Below are 22,101 nucleotides of genomic sequence, written 5' to 3'. Positions count from 1 at the left end.
AGATAACCCGAGAGACTTCAAATACCTACCTACCTACATGCACCACGATTTTAGGAGACCACGACGGTAAAAGTGAAGCAATGCATCCTGACATTGACAAGTTTAAGGAAATTGCCAACTTTACCAACTTTGTCTGGGTGATAGGTAGTAAACGTAAGTCACAGTAGTTGGCACTGATAATAAAATCTACCACAATAGCCTATAGGTACCTGCCTATATATGAAAAACAAAATTACCTACCTACAAATTTATATGTCTATTTTTTAAAATTATCCATGTTTACCTGTCCGTTAATTTCCATAGCCTACCTAGTTTCATTTAAGAGTCGATGCCAGACTTACGCCCCATAGCCTTACTGGTTATATATATTAGATTTATGAAAATTTTAGTAGATAAAAGTACTAAGAATGCCTGTCGATCGAACTATGATAAACTTTTTTTAGAATGTAAACTGCTCCCGGTCCGTGAGAAAGTATTGCTGTCGATTGCTATGGAACTATATGATAGCGATAATTTTAAAAATCCTAGGCCCCAATCGCAGTCGAACAGGCGCGATGTGCGGATGTTTGTTCCTAAGACGAATAATTATTACGGACAGAGAACCAGTAAATATTTAGTACCATCTGTATATAACGGATTACCTTCGACCGTAGTAACTGGAAACTTTTCTAAAGTTGTTTTTAGACAAAAATGTAAAGCTTTTTACTTGAATGAACTGGTATCAGCAATTTTGGATTAAAATATTGAACCCGAATTGTTAACGTAATCGTAAACTTAGCATCTACTTCTGAACCTACCTAATGTTAAAGTAATATAACTATTAGAATAAAATGTGGAAAAAAGAAAAATGGAGTGACCTATCTGCCAACAAACTGCTGTGCAGTTTGGCGGACGGTACCGATGTACACACCTACATTTTTGAAATAAATCTTTAAAATTTAAATTTTTAATTTTTTTGGTGGGCAGAGTCGAGGAAGCCAAACAGCAACTTGCTGCTCACTTGACGTTCGTTGTAGACTTCATGAGCAATGCAACACCCGAATAGCTAATAAAACGATCATCAAATTAACTTTGTAGACGATTGGCACGAGCAGGCAAATTGCAGTTTTCTCCACTCATAAAATGTTTTGCGATGTGCATATAAACTTGCAGAGATGCGTTCCCGCCGCCGTGAACCTCAGCCATCACTCCAATACATCTAGATTAGACACATTCACCGTGAAAGTGGCAATTAGTGATTAAATTGAATTAATGAGTCTAATAACAGAGGAGATTAATGTATAATGAATGGCATGCATTATTTATGTTGGAGGCTGTCTCAGCGGGCGCGGTGTATTTCCATACTTTCGTTTTTAAGTTATGCGTGGTGAAGACGCGCGTTTGCTAAATCACATTTTAAAGAGGAATTTTGCGGATCATTTAACGGAATAGTTGTAACTATTCGTTTTCTCTTCGACTCTGATGTAACAATACCTTATGCCTGAGCTTGCTTTTACAGCAGAATGGCCATTAAGCGCAAATATTGAATATGGCTATGAAGACAGTTACGACGATATCGACCAACGATATAGGTAGACCATTTCCAATGACGGGTACACACAGTTACAGTCAAGTGGCACACATCTCAAGATAAGAGGTTTTATGTAGTTAGTTAGCGGTTTTAACTGGATTTACTGTGAAAGATTAAGTATCCGTAAAATCGAGTTGTTCCACAATTTGTTCGTAGAGTGTACGCGAGAGAATACAGTGGATAGGCATCATAAATCTCAGGAAAGTGGTCCAGTTGCCCGCGCTACGTTGAACGCTGAACGCTCCGCCGGTGGAACATGTTACCTTATTAGATAAATTAAAATTAACCAGCGCAACACGAAATTAAATCACGGCGAGATGCGCGCGCACAATCAGAGCGGGGCGGTCCCTCCCGCCTCGCGACGAGCGGTCGTCAGGCGAGGCGCAGGCATGTCCACACTTCATACAGCGTCGCGTGCGATTAACAGCACTCATGCAACTCATCAACAAGCAAATCGCTAATCAATGAAATCAGTAATTAAGATAGCTTTGTAAGTGCTATGAAATTGCTCAGCAACCAAGAGAAAGACGCGCCAGAATAATTGTAACAACTATTTTCATAATCATTAAATGTTTAGTATTCAGAGAAAGAAATATTTTTAAGGAAATTAACATAAACAGCCAATAAAAAGAAATATCCGCTGACTAAACAGAAACAACAAGTTAATCTGACACGCAACGATGAAAATGAGTTCATTTGAGAAGGTGAGAAGAGCCGCGCGGGTCACCATTAAATTCGGTACAATAATCTAATTATCACAAGGTGAAAGGCTCGGTTAAACGGAAGTTGGTATTACAAGAATGCATTCGAGAACATCATCGCTTTACTTTCCCAAATCTGCGCGCTGGCAGACACGCCAACGTAGATGGCAGCCGACTTTCCAACGGCGTACGATCTTATCTGCTTCATAAAAATGAGCCGATTTAGCTGCGGGACTCAGAATGCCTCAGATATGTAACATTTCAGTAATTAAGTGCGCTTCAATTATGCTGTGGCGCGGACACCGGAACGCGAACGCTTCGCCACCCGCGCTCGACACCACGTCGCATTTTTAAAATGGTTTCTATGACATGAATCGTTTCTATGACCAGTCCCAGATATGTTACTTTTTCCCATTTATTTTGAGGTTTGACTTTTATTAACCTATTTCCGATTCGGTGATCCGTGATGTTGCGGTCAATATGATTTTGAAAAGGGTGAAATATTGAGTAGATATCTGAAGTATTTCTTTGTATATTGGTCATTCCTCTTCGTCCCGCGACGTGTGATGGACATATCAGATCGTTATCGCTGTAGATAGCCTATCGTCGAATTTCATCGTTCGAGTGCATCTATTACGTGGCTTATTAGCGTTTTCGAGAGCCTTTCGTGCGCTATCTGCCATATTTTTCAGCTTTTGTAACTTTTCCTTATCATGATGGACGCTGGAATTTGATATTTTCAACCTCAAAATGAGCGCATGAATATTGAAGCTGGCTATTGAAAACTAAATTAAAATGTAACTGTAATAAAAGTTACATTATACTGTTAACTGAATGTTGATGACCATAAAATATCCAAGTAACAACGTCGAAGTTTTTTACCGCCGAACCATTGAACATTGAAATAAGAAAACGACAATTCGATCGGCATCATTTATCGTCGCCACAAAGCGGCCTATCATCGGCTGTATAGAGACATTACATTCACACAATGCTAATGAAAGCTGTGCTGTGTTATATTCAGAGAAAATGATTTCTCCATACGATTCGGACTCGAAGACTCGAATGAATAAGCAATAACTGAGACAATGCAGGAGGCGTACACACATCCGTCCATTGTTGCAGCTCTATTAGACCGATGGGCTGGGTCCCTTCGCCGTCTCATTTGTTTAATGCGCCTAAATGGATCGTAGTCTTGTGTCATTGAATGATCTGATCGTAACTGCCTCAACTTGAATGATTCTTCAGTCTTATAATGAAATATAAACTTCAGATATACAACTGTCTTCATAATCAACGGTACATGCTCTGCTCTTACAGGCATTCTGAATGAATTATAATACGGAGTTTTACTCCAAGCCGTTATTGCAGAATATTTTATCGCGCAGTCACTTCAATTTGCTGTTAAAGGCTAACAGCACAAAATTTCGAACCAACACTTACCCACTTACTATCATAACTACAGTAAATAAAGAGAGAGAATGTGAAGCGAGTCGCGACTGAGTACAGCCAGACATTAGTGTTGAGTGTTCAGTATTTACACAAGTGCAGAGGGGGGGCATGTCATGACGCGTCCCGGCGACGCGCGCCGCATACATTACAGCTCGATTGTGTCCGATATAGAAGCCATTTGTAACTAATTACCATTGAAAACACGTCAATCACACCCAGCACTTCCACACCGGTCATAAAAGCTGCCATTAACTTACAAAACACCTGCGAATATTTGTATAAATATATTTTTTTGAAACTCGACCTTTATCTAGCGATGAGAGTCGATTAACATGGAAAGCCTTTTACGCTAATCTTTGTGCGCGAGAGTAGAACTGAGGACAGTGATTGGTCCTCTACGAGCTAATTTTAGATCGCGCCGCAGGATTATTGTGGAGTTTTTCTTTTGGAATACCGAGCAAGACTTGCGAGTAAACGTTTGCACTGTTTTACCCTGTGGCTTGTATTTTTAACGAATGTGAACTTTTCATTATGCATTTGTAGTCAGACAACATAAAGGTACTCAGAGAGATTCTAAACTATAATAATGGAAACAGGCAAAAGCACGACAAGGTCAAAATACCACCAGGGAAAGAAAATAAATCTAATCTTTCTTATTGTAAAAAGAAAACAGCTCCCAAAAACACATTGAAAGACATTTTAAAGGTTGCTTACAAACTGTCGGAGAGGGACGAGCAGCACACAACACTCGTATTGCCCTTATCTCAGATCAACATGTCTCCTTATACAACATGAACGGGTTCCATTGTGATATGGACCGATGCTTCATATGAGCCTCCGACGAACAGATGGACGAAACAAGATAAAATATCAATAACGGGGGCTCTTTCAATCGATTCAAAGCTTAACTTCGAACGGTTAATGCGTGCGATAAAAACTTAAACAATTTGGAGAACTAAATCGATATTGTGGTAAAAATAGCTGCATTCTTAGTTGATGGCCTGGCCTGGTGGATGCTCTGGTTCAAAAACTAACCAGACAGACGATTCTAAAAAAAGACTAAATAGTCACGAGGTTGTAACTTAGTTTCCATCTTGACAGAGAGAACTTCTATCATGTGATTGGCTAAAATTACAATAAGTTGACAACAGTTGTCAATTTTAGTAATGAGTTACACGATAATACCTCTGGTCCGAATGAACGCGGATTGAAAATTTTTTTGGTTGATTCAGAAAATGCCTCTCACCTTTCTAGAGTTTCTGTGATTAAGGTAAGCAGTAAAAATAAATCAGAATATTTAAAAGAAAATGAATTATGTTTTAATTTTTAACGCCTGCTCATTTCTGATTTTAAGTATAGCAATAATGTATTTTGATTAATAAGTCCAATAACAACTTTAAACCTGTTTACCACATCGGCAACAGAACACCAGCTGTTCTCATATTTTTTAATCTCGTTTTTATAACTGTTCTAAAAGTCGAAGGAGCAATATTGTCACTTAATGAAGTGAAAGTTGACTAATTATTGATAAATAATGCAAACGTAAAGTCGTTTAATATTCAAACCAGTGCAAGCATAAATGAAAATGTAATTTATTTTTAATTACCTATCAATAAATAAAATAAACGGTGCTTAATGTAGGTACCCACTGAACTAAATTTAACTGAAAAAATGTTTTCACAGCCTTCGTTAGTTTAATTTCACCAATCGTGTCTCGAAGTTCAAATATGGAATCAGTCCGCATTCGTCCGTCGACGACAGTGTCAAGGTCATGGGCGCATGCGTCGACGGCCATGGCGCGGGCGGGGGCGTTGACTCTTTTATTTTTTATACTTCTTTTTGAATTGCATTAAGGGCGTGCAGCTGTGACTGGAGTATTTTTATCACCAGTTAGATTTATTTCTCCTTGTTCATCGCTTGATTCAGCAGACCAACATGTGGGACCGTTAAGCTAATTTTGGCACATTTTTGCTTTCATTTTGACTCTTTGAAATAATAAAGAATTTCTGACTAATTTTAATAATTGTGTTGTATCTTTAACTTACGGACACACACCTTTAAAAAGCAAAGCTGTAACTGATATAAATCTTGTCTCTATTAGCAACGTAAAATGAATACCTAACGATGCAAATAGACAACAAAAAGTTTTATCGCCGACCTATCTCAACATTCCTTACCAACACGCGTAGAAACAAGACGACACGTATCGACACGACGTGTTCACCCGTGATTATCTACGGACCAAAATAGATGCACCCGGAATGGAAGACATGCGCTTGCACAGATAACATAGCTAGTTTACGAGTAACTTAGTTTAGATGCGGCATTTAAATCGAAATAATTGTGTTTGTAACCAGATTAGATGAAGTTTAAAGGTAATTAATTGTTTACAAACGGAGATAAAATACGAAGGGAAATTGCATGGACGTAATGTATTCATGCAGTTTCTATATAATCATATTTTGTTGTCGCTATTTCGAAGATTCCAAACATAGTTCCCGTCCCTTGGTTTTAAAAATTATGAATCTCATATCTAATTACTTACAGATGTTTTATAGCTCCTTATCATGCCGCGGCATCAACAACAACTTTGAAACACACAGATAACTGTAAAGTCATGATACCATTCACGATTGAGCAGCTAAAAACATCTGTAATTAAATTTGAGATTCAAAATTTTGCTTCAAGTCAAGTCACATCCAAACAACATATTTTCACAACTCTCGCGTCTCCGGCCCCTAGTTAGGAATAAATTAATTTGACGAGTTAAGCGCGAGTTAACGAACGAGATTGCTGCGCGCGCGCCGGTTGCTTCATTTTATTGATAATCACCACTTTTACCGCACTCCGACGCAGAAGCACGACATAATGAGTTGTTTGTTTAGGACGGGCCGTCTTCGATAATTTGGAAAGTGTTAGGGTGCTTTTCTTTTTACTTTTTTGAGTGAATCTTATCTTGGTCTTTCAAAATAGAATGTAATACAAATAATCACGTTCCGTTTTCTTATCTAATAATGATTGACAGATTGAAGATATTTGGATCCGGTGTTTCTTTGGGCTTATCGGATATTGCTCTGCTGTTAAAGACCTCGCAAAAGCTTGCGTGAATGACGGTAGGTAGGTATATAAGTAATATACAAGGTAGGTAGGACCTAATTAGTCAACTTTGTTCGTGTGAGCCTGTGAACTGATGCATATGATCGCTGGTATTTTAATCGCATATTGTTTTGACAGCCCTCTGGCTTATCTTCGTGCCTCGTTCTCACGGTCATGGCACGAATTCGTGCTATCTCCGCATCTCTCCATTGTCTCTTCAGGGGTTTATTGAGATACTGTTCGTGATTCTAGTTCTACAGTTAAATTAATACGAAACTTTAATTTCTTCATTTTAAAATTCACGCCTCGGTAGGTTAATCTTAAGATTAGGTTTTTTTTAGAAGAAAAAGTGGCATATTTTTTTCTTCCACGTGTTTATGTGAGACTACATAATTATTAAGTGCTCTTACAATATGTTGGAAAACGGTTGATAGAATAGTTTAATCTAATGTGTTTTCCGACGAGGGTCTACTACTAAACTTTTAAGTTTAAATCCTGTTAAACCTGGTTCAGCCATTGCATGTTCGAAGTCCTTTTTGCTACGTACAAGTGATTGCACTTTTATAAGCTATTACTTATGTTTTTCCAAGTATTGTATCTAGTAGGTACTCGGTACTTCCTCCAGTTTTTGCGTGAGATGATCTTGCGCGCGCCGGTCGTGCGCATCGAGCCGGGCCGCGTCGTGCGCCGGCGCACACAACTCCTTGCTGGTAACTACCCAGATTCGGACGCTACTTTCTGCTCATTAAACATCGTTATAATCTAATTCACAGTTTTTGTGCCTTTTGGGAACAGGTGTGTGAAGTTTATTAGACATTTTGTTGAATTGCCGAGGTAAACAACCTTTGAAAGATAGTTTTTATTTGAAAAACGTTAATGTTATGCTGTTAATAGCTTGTGTCATGAAGTTTTGAGGCTTCTAATTATAACGAAACTTTTCTACGTATGTTTTAAAGTCGGTTAGAATGAGACAACATTTGATATGTAGTCAAATGTTGTCTCATCGGTTGCAACCGATGCAATCGTTAATCATAATGACTCGGGCAAGATTGAGGTCCAATCAACAAACATTCTTACTTCAAAGTGCACGAGCAGCAGCATTGTGAAAGACAGTGACAATAGTACAATCAACCACGGCCTGTCTGCTATCAACCGTTGTAAATTGTAAAACAAACTTCCAATAAGTACACCAGTAATGGGAAAGCAAACTTGTCCGAAAGCAAACAAAGTTGAACGCGGCGACTAAACGTGAGAATTTTACACCCGGTTTTTCAATTGACGTTTTTTCCTTTTTTGTTTTCGGCCAGCCAGATGTGCTGATAGGAGGCAAAGGTTGTTGACCTTAACGGCGCTCCAATATTCGCGTGTTTATGTATTGTGCACCACGCGACCGCTAGAGCCACAAAAAAACAACCGAGCCACAAAAACCTGCAGCATTTATCACGTGAGCGTCGATTACTCGACTTTTTGTGATGAGTTTCTTGTTCAGTCTTCTCTGTAATCACCTTGACCTTAGTTTGCCCGTTATAATTATATTGTTATGTGGTGTTATAATGCGAGCTCAAATTGGATGCAAGATGAACGTTCCAAAGCATGCTTATTTGGAAATCATGTCTGCCAAATGCAATATTAATATTCTCAATTTCGTCGTCTTATAGTGAAAACCACGTGAGCACTTTTTTAAATCACGTCACAATGGTATTATCTTCAACAAAACTTCGATTTAATTCAATTAATTTCAAATTAGAATGTGATTTTTCAAAAAGGTGTTTATGGGGTTTCACTATAAGCCGACGATTTGAACTCTCCTGACTGCAGCTACTTCCTAATTTGTCATTTAAAAGCAGCCAGTCCGATATAATGACCGTTGATGAAGCCGTCGGGCGGCCGAAATACACCGTACGCTGTGATTCATATTCCAATGTATTGAGATCGCGCAGTTAGAACGGTTACTTTCCTCTGCGCCGGAGCATTATCTGCGGCGCTGGCACCTACTTTCGTAGCGATTTACTGTTGCGCTTTTCATTTAGCTCAATTATTATTACACTTAATAATTTGTCTTTACCCAGTAATAAAATGAATCCTTCACGTCTTTCTTTATTTTTAATTAGTTCAAGGGTTAAATTGGCATTCGTTCTGGTAATAACAATAACAGAAAGCTCGGTGAGGTGTGGATACTTATATCATCTTACGATTGATGTACCTCTGACTACCCTATTGGCATATGGTCGAGAGCTTACCTATTTATGTTATGTTATTAAGCAGCACAATACAAAGAAAGTGTTCTGTCAGCGCGTGCGCCGCCGGACCGGACCAGTGCTGCCCACGCGCATTGTATATTTATGCGGTTGATTTACTGCACGCAGACGGACGGCCGGACGTAGACCTTTGAACTTAAGGGAGCGCCGAGAAAACGTAGTTAAACCTAGTCTGTGGGGCTGATGGAAATTAAAAAGCTAAGGATTCGTTCAAATGCTTATAATTTCAGGGGTTAATTTTTTTTAGAGGGCTGTTGCGGTTTACGATAAGTAGCGCCGCGTCAAAAAAAAAATAAGTTTGTTGCGATTTGTCTTCTTGTGTTCTCGATATCCCGAATTACCGGCGATGTGTGTCGGTCTGATTTATTGTATATTTTGGTAGATATTTTGATAGCTTCAGCGTCCTGTCGAACATGATGGATCATCTATAGAGCGATAGGCTGATCCCCCATCATCATACGGTTTATATCCACCTTAGGAATATGTATCAAAAGTGGCTGCAAATAGTTTCTTAATTATTTGTAGTTCTGCCCACCCCTTCGGGGAATACGGGCGTGAGTTTATGTATGTATGTGTTTCATAGCTTCAAGAACGGATTGTAATACATAACAATACACCGGTGTACAATACACCTCCATGTCCCTAGCGTTGTCCCGTTTCCGCTTACCTAACCTGCAGATTTGCACAGGTCCAGAAGCGACTGCCTGAGCACGTGATAATCATTTATGATCCAAACATGAATTCGGAATAGTGCTGCCGAAAAATCGATAGTTTTACTATCGATAGTAAACAGCCAAAATCATCAATCTACCCAACCGATAGGTCTATCGATAGTATCGAGAGTTTATCATTTTTTAACTATCGATAGTATCGATACTATATATTGCCAAAAAAGAGCTATCGATACTATCGATAGTATCGATACTATCGATTAATTATCGATACTATCGTTTTTTGGTAAACTATCGATAGTTCGATCGAAAACTATCGATAGGGCGCTATCGAGCGGCAACACTAATTCGGAAAACGATCTCGAAAATCCTAGGTTTAGGCCCGCGCTGGATTCAAACCTGCGACCTCAAAGTGAGAGGCAAGCGTTCTACCAACTGGGCAACCACGGCTCTTCCTTTTGTAATAAGTAATAACACACTGCACTGCTGCTGTGCGCATTTGCACTGGTAAAACTACGTTTTATTTTTACCAACTAACTAATTAAAAGAAAGCAGGGCGTGGAAGAGTGGAGGCCAATTCCCAAAAGTAGATAGATCTAATTATTATCGACTTGCAAACTACTCGGTCAATGACCATACCTCCCGCAGAGCTTTGTATATTTACATAACAATTATAATAGCCCCACACATCACACAGCCGGCAATAAAATCTTTTATTATGACTAATTTGTCGAATAAAGAGAGCATTGCGTAAATAAGCAGTTCATTTAGAGCTTGATCAGAAATTAAAATTTCATTGACGTTATAAGCAGCCCTCAATCAGTGTATTCGATGAGTTTGAATTCATGTTTGGATCATAGATAATATTTAAAATTGTTCATTTATTAAGTCAAAACAAAAATACACATATAAAATAGACAATAACAATCTATTTAGTCAAATAAGCCCCCGCGGGTGGATCCGAGCGCAAAGGTCCCCAGCACGCTTGCCGCGTTACCACGTTGTATGGCGATGGACAACCTTTGCGCCAGGAAACAACCCGCACGAGCATCCGACCCCCTGTCACTTATACTCATAGATAATTGATATCATGTGGTTTTGATGATTTGTGCCCGGTTAATGGCGACAGGCTTGCCCCCTGTTACATAAGACTTAAGGCATAGCTGACGAGGAGGGGATGTTTAATCTAATTCACAATGTACACTAATTAACGCGTAATCTACAAGCTGAACATATAACAGAGACTATGTTATATATTTTATTAACATTGTACTTAGACAAAAGGATTAAATAATAATTGTCACTAAAAATAATTACAATTCAAATTTTGCCTAGCATTAAAACAGTTAGCAGTGGCTGCAAGTTGTCTTTGATTACTTGTGGCTCTGCCCACCCCATTAGGGATTACGGGCGTGAGTTTATGTATGTATTAAAACAGTTTTCTGTCTTCTGTAGCCATTCCACTTCTGATGGTAACTGCAAGTCACGTCTGTATTTGAATGTCTAGCTAAATAAGTATTCATGTGTAGTGACCATGTAAACGCCACAAGTGGATGTACGAGTGCTGTTCATCTCGTTCTGCTGTGTTTAATAGTGAAAACTAGTCCAGACAAGCTCTTTAAAACTACTGTGACATCTCCGTAAATAAAGCGCTTGATCTAATAGGCTATTTTTCATCCTAGTCATATAAGATATAATATAATATATACTTTTTACGAAACAAGACGAAAATTTTCTATGGATTTGTATGGAAATACTGTTCTACTGACGTCATCGAAAAAAGCAGTCAACCATGATACTAATAATGATTTAATTTGTAATTAGAATAAAAAAAATAAGTTAATTTTCATCGTCTTAGATTGTCTCCTAATTCGCTATTCAAATTGGGTATTTGATCGAGTCAAGGAAATATTATAAAACGCTAACCCAGAAATAGAAGCCAATCCAAAATGATCAAATATCAAGCACATTTTACTTTTCGACTTATTTTCGAATTTGATCTATGAAATAAGTAACAATAATCACGACGTTTGACAGCTTTTATTGATGACGTCATGCGTCACAGGGCAGTATTTCCATACAAACTCCAAACAAAACTTTCGTTTTGACGTTTCGTCAATAGTATCTCATTTGACTAGGTTGTCAAGTAGCCTATTCTTGTTAAAAGCTTCACATAAACATGACTACAATGAGTCAATATATCTAAGCCACACTTGCATAAATGAGGATAATGCTCGCAAAACCCGACTGCTATAATTAATCCTGAGATTCTATCTTTATTGTTTCTGGCATTATAATCCCTTCGGTGAATTTCTTATCAAAGCATAAGCCTTAAAGACGCGTGGTTGCTGATATATTTTTATATGGCTTTAAATTATGGATAGTTTAACTATATTCTTTCCTGTTAATTTCATACTGTCTTGTAGTTCAAACCTCGAAAGCTTCGTTTTGAAAATCATATACAGATGTGATTTTTTCAACAAAACATCAGACAGGTAAACGTTTGCAGTCACAGTCTTTAAATGGAATGTACCTACCTATCCAGCACCCCTGTGTTCTATCTGTTCAGTACTTAACCCCCTCGACTTTTTTTAATCTTCTTCTATCGTGTGGGTTGTGAGGTGAATTACCAACCTCATCAACCCTGGTGTCAGGGTTATTATTAATTGAAAACAATAAGGGAGCGCAAGGGTGAAGTTTCTATACAAATGACCACTATCATATTTACAAATTGGGACCCAAGATGTCACTTAGAAATAAATTTAAAGAAATTAATATTTTAACTATGGCATCACAATATATCTTTGAAAACTTAATATATGTAAAAAAACATATAGGATTATTTGCAAAAAATAGCGATCGGCACATTGTTAATACCCGGAATAAAAATAAACTTGCTTTACAAGTCAGTCGATTACATAAGATTACTAAATCTTTTAAGGGGCAATGTATACGTTTTTACAATAAGATTCCCATTGACATTCAGAATTTGCCTTTCAACTGCTTTAAGAAAGTAGTTAAACAAAAACTTTACAAAAAAGGTTATTATAAAGTTAGTGATTATTTAGAAGATATGAATGCATGGGATTAACTGTCTGAGAACTGATATTAGGCAGCTAAATTACTTAATTGTATATCAATATTTTATGTTTATTTTTATTTTTTTTAAAAGAACGTCTAGGGCCCTGTGCCGAGGTTTTTCTTGCAGCTTCTTTTCCCCGGCTATACAGGTTGTGAGAAGCTGCAGTAGTTTTAGGCGGATGAGACTTTCGTTATGTAAAAATTGACGATTCAAAGTGTAACTATGTTACCTACTGAATAAAGATATTTTTGAATTTGAATTTGAATATTGACATTTGCCCTAGTTCTGTTTGTTTTCGTTTATAATAGGGACTCTATCGTTCCCTATCTACGCAGATAGACATCCTACTTCTATTGGTCAAAGCCCTCGATATAATATCAAGGCAAATGAGTTAAAAAGGAACATAACTTGCACTTACGGTCACGAGTACTAATATGTATACACTTTGAAACCATGTCACATTATTTTTTTTGACAAATTAAACCGTAAGTCTCATTAAATGTCAAATAAAGTCTCATTAAATGTCAAAAAAAGTGTAACTATGTTACCTACTGAATAAAGATATTTTTGAATTTTGAATTTTTTTTTGAATATGATAGTGCGACAAGGTTCTAAAGTGGGTACAGGATATTGCTCATGACTGTGCTGCTGTGCTGCTGTGATATTGGACATCTTATGTCCAAATCATTTGCCGTTACCCTAGTGTTAATTAATGCAGTTAGTATTCTAGCAGTGCTATGTCACGTTGTATTCTTTCCTCATGTTCTAAATTCCGGTATTTAAATGCATATTTTTTCCTGCAGCTATAGACACAAGTGTATGCGTGTCGCCGAGTGCGATTATATAATGTTACTGAGCATGTTCTGCGGTTGTGGTCACCACGACGACACGATTCCTTGCCGACAGTTGATTCGCTTCATTATCATGTCTTCGGTCAGGTTTTACATCGTTAATAAATAAAAAGTTATGATTTTCCTTATAGATGTATGTATAGTATGTGTTAGAGGATCATTACTTTTATTTTAGGTATTGAAAAAATAAATAGGCCAAATAATCGGTTGCGTTACCTAGGAACAAACAGACAGAAATACATGAGTTAATAAATATAGTACTTATTATAATATTATAAAATAAATAAGAAAAAAAAAGTAAAGTTTAATATTAAAATTTACTAATCTACTAAAGGGGAATCTACATAAGATAATACATTATACATATTAATAGGAGGTGGGTTAAATTGTACCTGAGAACTGTATTTTTTTATTTTTATAATGTAACTATGACAGACCGAGAAGGACTTATGATGACCAAATTGGAGATGTCCTTAGAAAAGGTTCAATACGATCTACTCTGAACCGGCGTGCGTGTATGAAGCGATTGATGAATGTGGAGGAAGCAAGAGAAGTGTGTCAGGATCGAAGCAAATGGAATTCTATAGTCTCTGCTTACCCCGGTGGGAAATAGGCGTGAGTTTATGTATGTATGTATGTATGTACTATGACATCTTTTTTTTGTACTGAAAAATTGCAATAAATCTCTTTAGATTTTTTTTTCATTTTGAGGGATAATTTTGGGCAAGAGATCAAACAGAGAGAGAGCGTATTTAGGACAATTATTGCTTTTTTGGATGAATTGCTTCGATGTGTCCTTTTTAACTCTCTCTTATACATTTTCATTGTTAAGTCTACGATGAATAAAACGACAAATAAAAGAGAAGGTGCAGGTCGTGTCGTATCGGGAGGTGAAGGTTTTGGCGGGAAGAAGAGAGGAATGGCGGTTACTCCACCGACAAGAGCGCAGCTCTTAAATAGAGAGAGAGAGAAGTCTACGATGATGTAAGGCCAGTTGAATTGTTATGTTGACACAAGTGCATTGCGTTGATAAATAGCATATTATTGTTAGCACTGACTCAGGGGCCAGCGATAGCAGCTTCCATGTATAATGCCTGTGTTTATGTTTTCCTGTCGCTCTGCGGACTGTAATTAGTACCTACTGTTGTCATTATAATATGCGATCGGCAGTTCAACAAACTAATAGGACTTTGGATCTTATATTCTTTAGTTAAAAGAGTAGGTAAATTAGGAAAGTGGGGAGTATCAATCATTGCCATAAACACAAAAATATCCTAGAATCTTTTGTCTTTTTACCCAGTTATTATGTACTTAAGTTGTAATTGGATATTTAGGGCCTCTGTGGTCCAGTGGTTGAGCGTTGGCTCACGATCCGGAGGCCCCGGGTTTGAATCCCGGTGGAGACATATCACAAAATACACTTTGTGATCCCTAGTTTGATTAGGACATTACAGGCTGATCACCTGATTGTCCGAAAGTAAGATGATCCGTGCTTCGGAAGGCACGTCAAGCCGTTGGTCCCGGTTACTATTTACTGATGTGAGTAATCGTTACATGAGCTATGACACGGGCCTTTGGCGGCTCAATCATAACCCTGACACCAGGGTGGAAGAGGCTGGTTATTCACCTCACAACCCACACGATAAGAAGAAGTAACTGGATATTTGCAAAAGACAAAATATTCTTGAAAATTTTTGCGCTAACGATAGTGATATTGACCACCGGTGTACGAAGTTATTTTTGCCGTGACTTATAGTAGATTTGCCGCAAATGGCAACTACTTGGCCGGACAAAACTGGTGTAAGAAGATCCACCCAAGTATTGTAAGTGCTTCTACTAACAGTAAGCTTCATTGCGAAATGGAAACAATTCCAAGTTGGTAATTATACTTTTACTTCCCTTCAATTATATTTTAATCGCAAATTCCAAACAATAATGACTACCTCAGATGAATAACTTGAGATGCAATCGATACTAACGCTTATTTCCTGGACATAGACCACGGAATACCATTTGCCGATCCTGACACACCACTTTCGCTTTATCTACTGTCATCTTCATACATATTCATCAGTTCTCTATAACATCCTCAATTTGGTCACGTAATATTTACTCAGGCATCTTCCGGTACCATCACACTCGCCACATTCGGCTTATTAAATTTTCCCTCTAGTCGTCTAGTTGTCTTTCATTTTCACGGTCAATTTAGGTAATGTCTTGAAATAAGTACAGCGCTTCTATTTTCTTAAATATCCCTCAACTGCATTTCCGAATTCAAACGAATGTTAATTTCCATGTTCATTAATGATTAGATTTTGAATCACAATTTGAATTCAGAACGAAGAACTTTATTGTTGTTTTGTTTTTCCCGCGCGAACATCTTGCGTTGTTTTTTTTAAACTACATTCTTAATATTAAATGGCTGACTGATTGACAAAACGTTAGCACACAGCAGTGTTGCCAGTAGTTAGTTATTTACCCAGGAAGAGTAAACAGACAATCCGGTGCCATCTCAAGTTGGTAAACAGTCAACATAAACACGGTTATCGTCACAACACAATGCCGGTAATGGTTTGTAAATGGATTGACAACATCGGTCACTTTTGAGAGTGTATTCAAGGGACGATGCTTACTAGTATCTTCCAATTGTATTATGATTCACTACAATGGATCTTTCATAACATTTATTGGTTCCTGATTAGTGTTTAATGTTCATTTTACGGCTTATTGAGTGACGGAAATGTATTTGCTTTTAAACTACCTATTTTTAACTTTGCATGTGGTTATAGAGGTGAAGGAAAATATCATGAGGAAACCCACATACCCGAGAAATGCGTTTCAGAGGCATGTGATCTATCCTGTAATGGGCTGGTCTTCCCTTCGCGGGTTGGGAGGTCAGACAGGCAGTCGCTTCTGTAAAACCGGACCTGTCAAATATTCAGGTTAGATAAGCGGACCCTGTGGAAACGGGATAACGCTCGGGAGATGATGATGTGGTTATAATCAAAAACGTAAATAAGTGCTGGTTTCAATTTCAAGTGTTAATGTAGCAAAACCGAACTTAAATCATGTTCTGAATCGATTTGAATAGGATAGTTTCCATCTAGTCCAATCAGTTACTTTTTACTAAACGTCAAAACACAAAATTACTACGGAATCTGTATGAAAAAGCAACCTGTGACGTCATAGAAATATGTGACAAAATGACGCACTTTTTATTACATTTTTCTTTGTTAAAATCTATAAATAAGTTAAATAGAAAAAAAAAAATAACTTTTTTGTTATCTTTTTTTTTGTAATTTATCTTTGACCTAGGAAATTACCCAATTCGTTAACTATTCAAAGCTCGAATTGCGTCCTTTTATTGATTACTAAGGTTCGCCAATACATGAACGCAAACGATTCAATTATTGACGCGCGTTGCTTAACTAAACGCATCGACGTTTCCGCTCATCCGCACCTGTATGGGCCGCTAGCCACATACACACTTTACTGCTTGTTGATTGTAGAGATGAATGATAACTCACTGATACTAAAATAGTTCCTTTTATTCGTAAGTACACAGTAATATAATTGATACGTAATTAATGCTATATGATAGAGTGATATGAGTACACGCGGAATGCTTGCTAAATGCGGACTGACTTGTAATGACCTAATTATTACAAAACGTGACAAAAGTGCTGAAAGTGCAATGTGCGGCTGTAGACCGTACATATTCCCGGGCGAGAGAGTCGGGAGATGAAAATGCTGAAATGATGAAAATGATAATGCTTACAAAAATTATACTTAATGCTAACTTATAAATTTCACCCAATTATAATTCATGTCTTATCTGTACTCATAAATTAAATTCAATTTATACTGTCACTGAACTCTGTTCTTCTTAAATCAGGTGACGTAGCTCTGTCCTTCTTCTTTGTACTGCTAAAGATATTAGTCAAACTTGTTAGCTCGATGTGCCTCCTTGGTGAATGATTTGTTGCGTCCCTACGAGACGTCGACTGTCGGGGCACTGGTGTGGGCTCACAGCGGGGGTGAGGCTCGGTAACCGACTGTAGGTTGGTGCTCCGGCGACGACGGATGCACCGGTATAAGTATATCACTAACCCCAATATGCTTCCAAACATTAAGACGTAAATAGCTGTATATTGGTGTATGTCGTGATGTGATATGCTGTTGATAGGGAAATTTTGCGACTTCATATCATCAATCTGCTCCTTGATTTGTTGCAAAGACTTGCTGTGATCACTAATGTTAATCTTTATTTCTGGTACTGACAAATTCATAATGTAATTGATTGGTGGTATTTCATAATATGCTTCTATGTTTGATGTCGTTTTCATTTCGGAATATCTTTGTTTATGTGAATAGACTGTAAAGTCTTCCCCCTTGATGACGCAGTCGGGTTCCAGTGCTATGACCCCGGCCTTATGGTTGGCTATTTGCATTGCTGTAATTTGATTCTCGCACATGATCCTAAGTGCACACTTCTCGCAACAATAATAAAGATATGTATTTATGTTATTCAATTCTATCCAATTGAATTTGTTGCGGCACTCTGTGGGACTTGACCGGCAATTGCTTGTATTCTGATCCATGATACACAGATTCTTTTCCGATTTCAGATGATAAATTGGCTTTTTAGAGTGACATAAACGAGTATAATCGTCATACTTTGTACATTGCTGTATATCACTAGACGTCATTGTTATGTAAGTATCCTTATGTAAATTGATTGCTATGAAATCTGATACCGGCTCGACGGTGATTGTTCCATTCTCGACCTTCTGTGGTATTGATATAAGGTTGTACAGCTCATAATTTTCTCTGTTTATCAATGGTATTCTTATTTCAAAAAGAAGATATTGTTCCGTGATTCTCGCTTTCACTTTCAATAAATGATAAATTTGCTTGACTCCTATCTGTATGTTCTCGATTGGTAGGGACAAATCACGTGCTAATTGCCCTGATATGATATTTAATTGATCTCGTAATTGCTTAGGTGAAAGCAGGTGAATGTTGAACATTCCATGATGGATATCTGTTATCGTATCGATAAGTGTATCTTGAATAGATTTTAATTTTGTCAGCATATTTGTTGCTATGATGGTAGACAGTGCTAGTTCGGTCATAATTTCTTGTTCTTGTAAACTCTTGCTCAAATCATTTGTTGCTTTTGCTAATGTGTTCAGATGCTGATTAATGATTTTATGCTGTCTGTCTATTGCTTCTTCAGTTCTTTTCAATAAATTATACTCTGCTTCTACGACTGATGTCTGATTCTTCCACAAAACTGCTAAATGATTTTGATTTTCTCTAATGAGATCTATATCCTTCTCGTATTGGTCAGCAAATCTTTGATCCAACACTCCGAATAGGCTGTTAGCGACATATCCTACGCCGTCAATAAGACCTCGTCGTGTTCGCGGGCGATCTTCGAGATGCTGGCTCAATAACATGTTGTTATAGTACTCCAACTCATCGTGAGAGTGACGCAGTTGAAGGAGGATGATGTTACATAGCGTTTGTTTTTGCTGTTTTTCACAGATGCTGTTTATTTGCTTTAAATATTTGTCAAACGTCATTGATCCCTCCCAATAGGGATTCATATCGTAATATACGATGAGTTTCCATTCATCGCGTATAAATTGCATATTTGACATTCGATCGAAATAAATTGGTTTATTTATTTCTGTCATGGTATACGATGGTTTCGTTGCATAAACAGATGTTATAATCACGATAAATGTAATAATTGTTGATATTGCGGTTGATATAAAATTTGCTTTCTTCCTGATGCTCCTTTTTGATTGCATTTCTTTTCTTTGTTGCTTCTCTTCTTTTGTTTGTTTGTTTTTATTAATTTTTTTGTTGTTTTGCGAAGCCTGCTCTTCTGCTAACTCTGGGTTCGTTGTCAATACTGCTAACTTAATCACTGGTCGTTTGATGTAACCGCTCTTTGTTTTTAGAGTAACTACCCGTACAAACCCATCGACTCCGGGGTGTAGCTCGGTAACTCGTCCTAGTGCCCATCTTCCGGCAGGTAGGTTCGGCTCGTGAATGATAACGACGTCATTAATCCTGATGTTTTCTTGTGGTCTCTGCCACTTGTTTCTTGCTGAGAGTTTTGCTAGATACTCAGACTGCCACCTCTTCCATATATCTTGATTAATCTTTTGGAGCCTGTGCCATCTTGTTCTTTCGTCTTCTTCTGTGTCCAGGATAGTTAATATTGGACCGCTGTTAAGGAAATGCGACGGTGTTAGATAATCAATATCGTCGGGATCTTCACTGATCGCACAAAGTGGGCGGCTGTTTAGACAGGCTTCGAGTTGGGTGAGTAAAGTGCTATATTCTTCGAAAGTGAGTTTTTGCTCTCCCACCACACGTCGAAGATGATGTTTGAGGCTTTTAACACTTGCTTCCCATAGACCACCTGCACTCGGAAAGGCTGGGCAGTTGAAATGCCAGTTTATTCCCAACATATTGATTTCATCGTGAAACTCCTCGTTGAATATTTGCTGCAAATGTTCTAATTCCTGCTGTAGCGCTCTGTTGGCGCCAACGAAGTTCGTGCCGTTATCGCTGTAGATATGATGAGGCTTTCCACGGCGTGATGACATTCGTTTTAAGGCGGACATAAATGCTGCTGTGCTCATGTCGGATACTAATTCGAAATGCACAGCTTTAGTGGCCATGCATACGAATACCGCTATGTATCCTTTGCTTGTTTTGCTTCCACGCCCTTTGTTCATTTTTACATCGACGTACCCGGTAAAGTCTACGCCTGTATGATAAAAAGGTCTAGTCGGATTGACCCTCGATTCAGGTAAGTCACCCATAATTTGCTGTTGTTTGTTTGCTTTATGTTTTTTGCACGTTGTACATGTATGTAATCGAGATTTCACGACTCTACACCCACCTAATATCCAGTATTGTTGTCTGATATACGAGAGTGTAATCCGAGCTCCCGCGTGAAACGATCACCGGTGCGCGTCATCGATGATAAGATCGGTTAGGCGGCTGCTGCGTGGAATGATAATCGGGTGTTTCATATTTTCATTTATGTTTGCATGTTTAAGTCTGCCTCCAACCCTCAAAAGTCCTTCCTTATCAAGGAAAGGGTTGAGGCATAAAATCTTGCTTTTATTGTGGATTTGCTTCGCTGATAATAGATTGTCAATTTCCTCCATAAATTTTGTATGCTGTACATATTTGATTAACATATGTCTTGCTGTTGCTAACTCAGTCGCGATTAAGTAACTTGAATGCTCACGGTGACGTTGTGTGAAACGTAACACCCATGCTAGTACGCGTACGGCACGCGTCATACTGCTATGCTTGCTCAGTATGAGTTGTATGACATCATCTTCGTGAGTTTCTCGTACTGTGACGTAACTTTGTTTTGATTTGCGCACCTCTTGACTCGTGACGTACAATTGTTTATCTGCTCCATTTTGCTCGTCAAACTTAGGCAGGAAACTAGGCCCAGTCCACCACAATGGATGAGACCTTAATTGTTCTGCTGTTATGCCCCGACTAGCACAATCAGCTGGGTTGTCAGCTGATTTTACGTAGTCCCAGGTATCTGCTGCCATGACCTCTTTTATTTGCTTCACTCTGTTCGCTACGAATGGTGTCCATCGGTTCGTATCTCCTTGTATCCAGCCGAGAACTGCTGTCGAATCACTCCATCCGAATACTTTGATTTGATGTCCTGCTAACGCTTGTTGTATCTTTTTGATTAATAGTGATAGTAAATGTGCTCCACTTAGCTCTAGCCGAGGCAAAGTGAGCTTTTTGTTTTCGGGGACAAGTCTTGATTTCGCAGCGACGAGTGTTATTTTGCTGCCGATTTTACAATACACCACACATGCGTATGCTTTTTTCGAAGCGTCGCAAAAGCCATGTAACTGTATGATATCATGTTCACTGCTGCTATACCATCGTTGTATTCTGATATTATTGATATTTTGTAGATCTGCTCGTATTTTTTCCCATTCGGCTCTGACGTCATTAGGAAGCTGGTCATCCCAATTTATATCTGCTAGCCAAACTTTCTTAAACAAAAGTTTTAATTTTGCTGTAATCGGAGAAAGCCACCCGAGGGGATCAAATATTTTTGAGATATCTGATAATAACGATCGCTTTGTTTGCTTTTCAACAGGTGTAGTTGTGTCTACCTTTAATTGGAATGAGAATTGATCTTCCTTTGGATGCCATTTAAGTCCGAGCGTTTTGGTTGATTCTGCTTGTTTGAAATCGAATGCTGATTGATCTGCAACTGCTGTGTTGACGTTCTCAAGTAATTGTGTGCTGTTGGATGACCATTTACGTAAATTGAAACCACCAGACTTTAATAAGTGAACCAAATCTGCTTGTAACTGTTTCGCAGATGCTAATGTAAAGCTCCCACT

At 38.1% G+C, this 22,101-nt stretch overlaps 1 protein-coding gene across 1 annotated transcript in view; it reads left to right on the top strand.

Annotated features, from left to right (window-relative positions):
• LOC126368621 (protein singed) overlaps positions 1 to 22,101 on the top strand; it is a 78,828-nt gene that overhangs the window by 812 nt on the left and 55,915 nt on the right. The gene's annotated exons all lie outside the window — the stretch shown is intronic.

Source organism: Pectinophora gossypiella, chromosome 8 (genome assembly GCF_024362695.1).
Source record: "Pectinophora gossypiella chromosome 8, ilPecGoss1.1, whole genome shotgun sequence".
NCBI classification, from domain to species: Eukaryota; Metazoa; Arthropoda; class Insecta; order Lepidoptera; family Gelechiidae; genus Pectinophora; species Pectinophora gossypiella.
The sequence above is the reverse complement of the archived record's forward strand: the minus strand, read 5'-3'. Positions and strand labels throughout refer to the sequence as shown.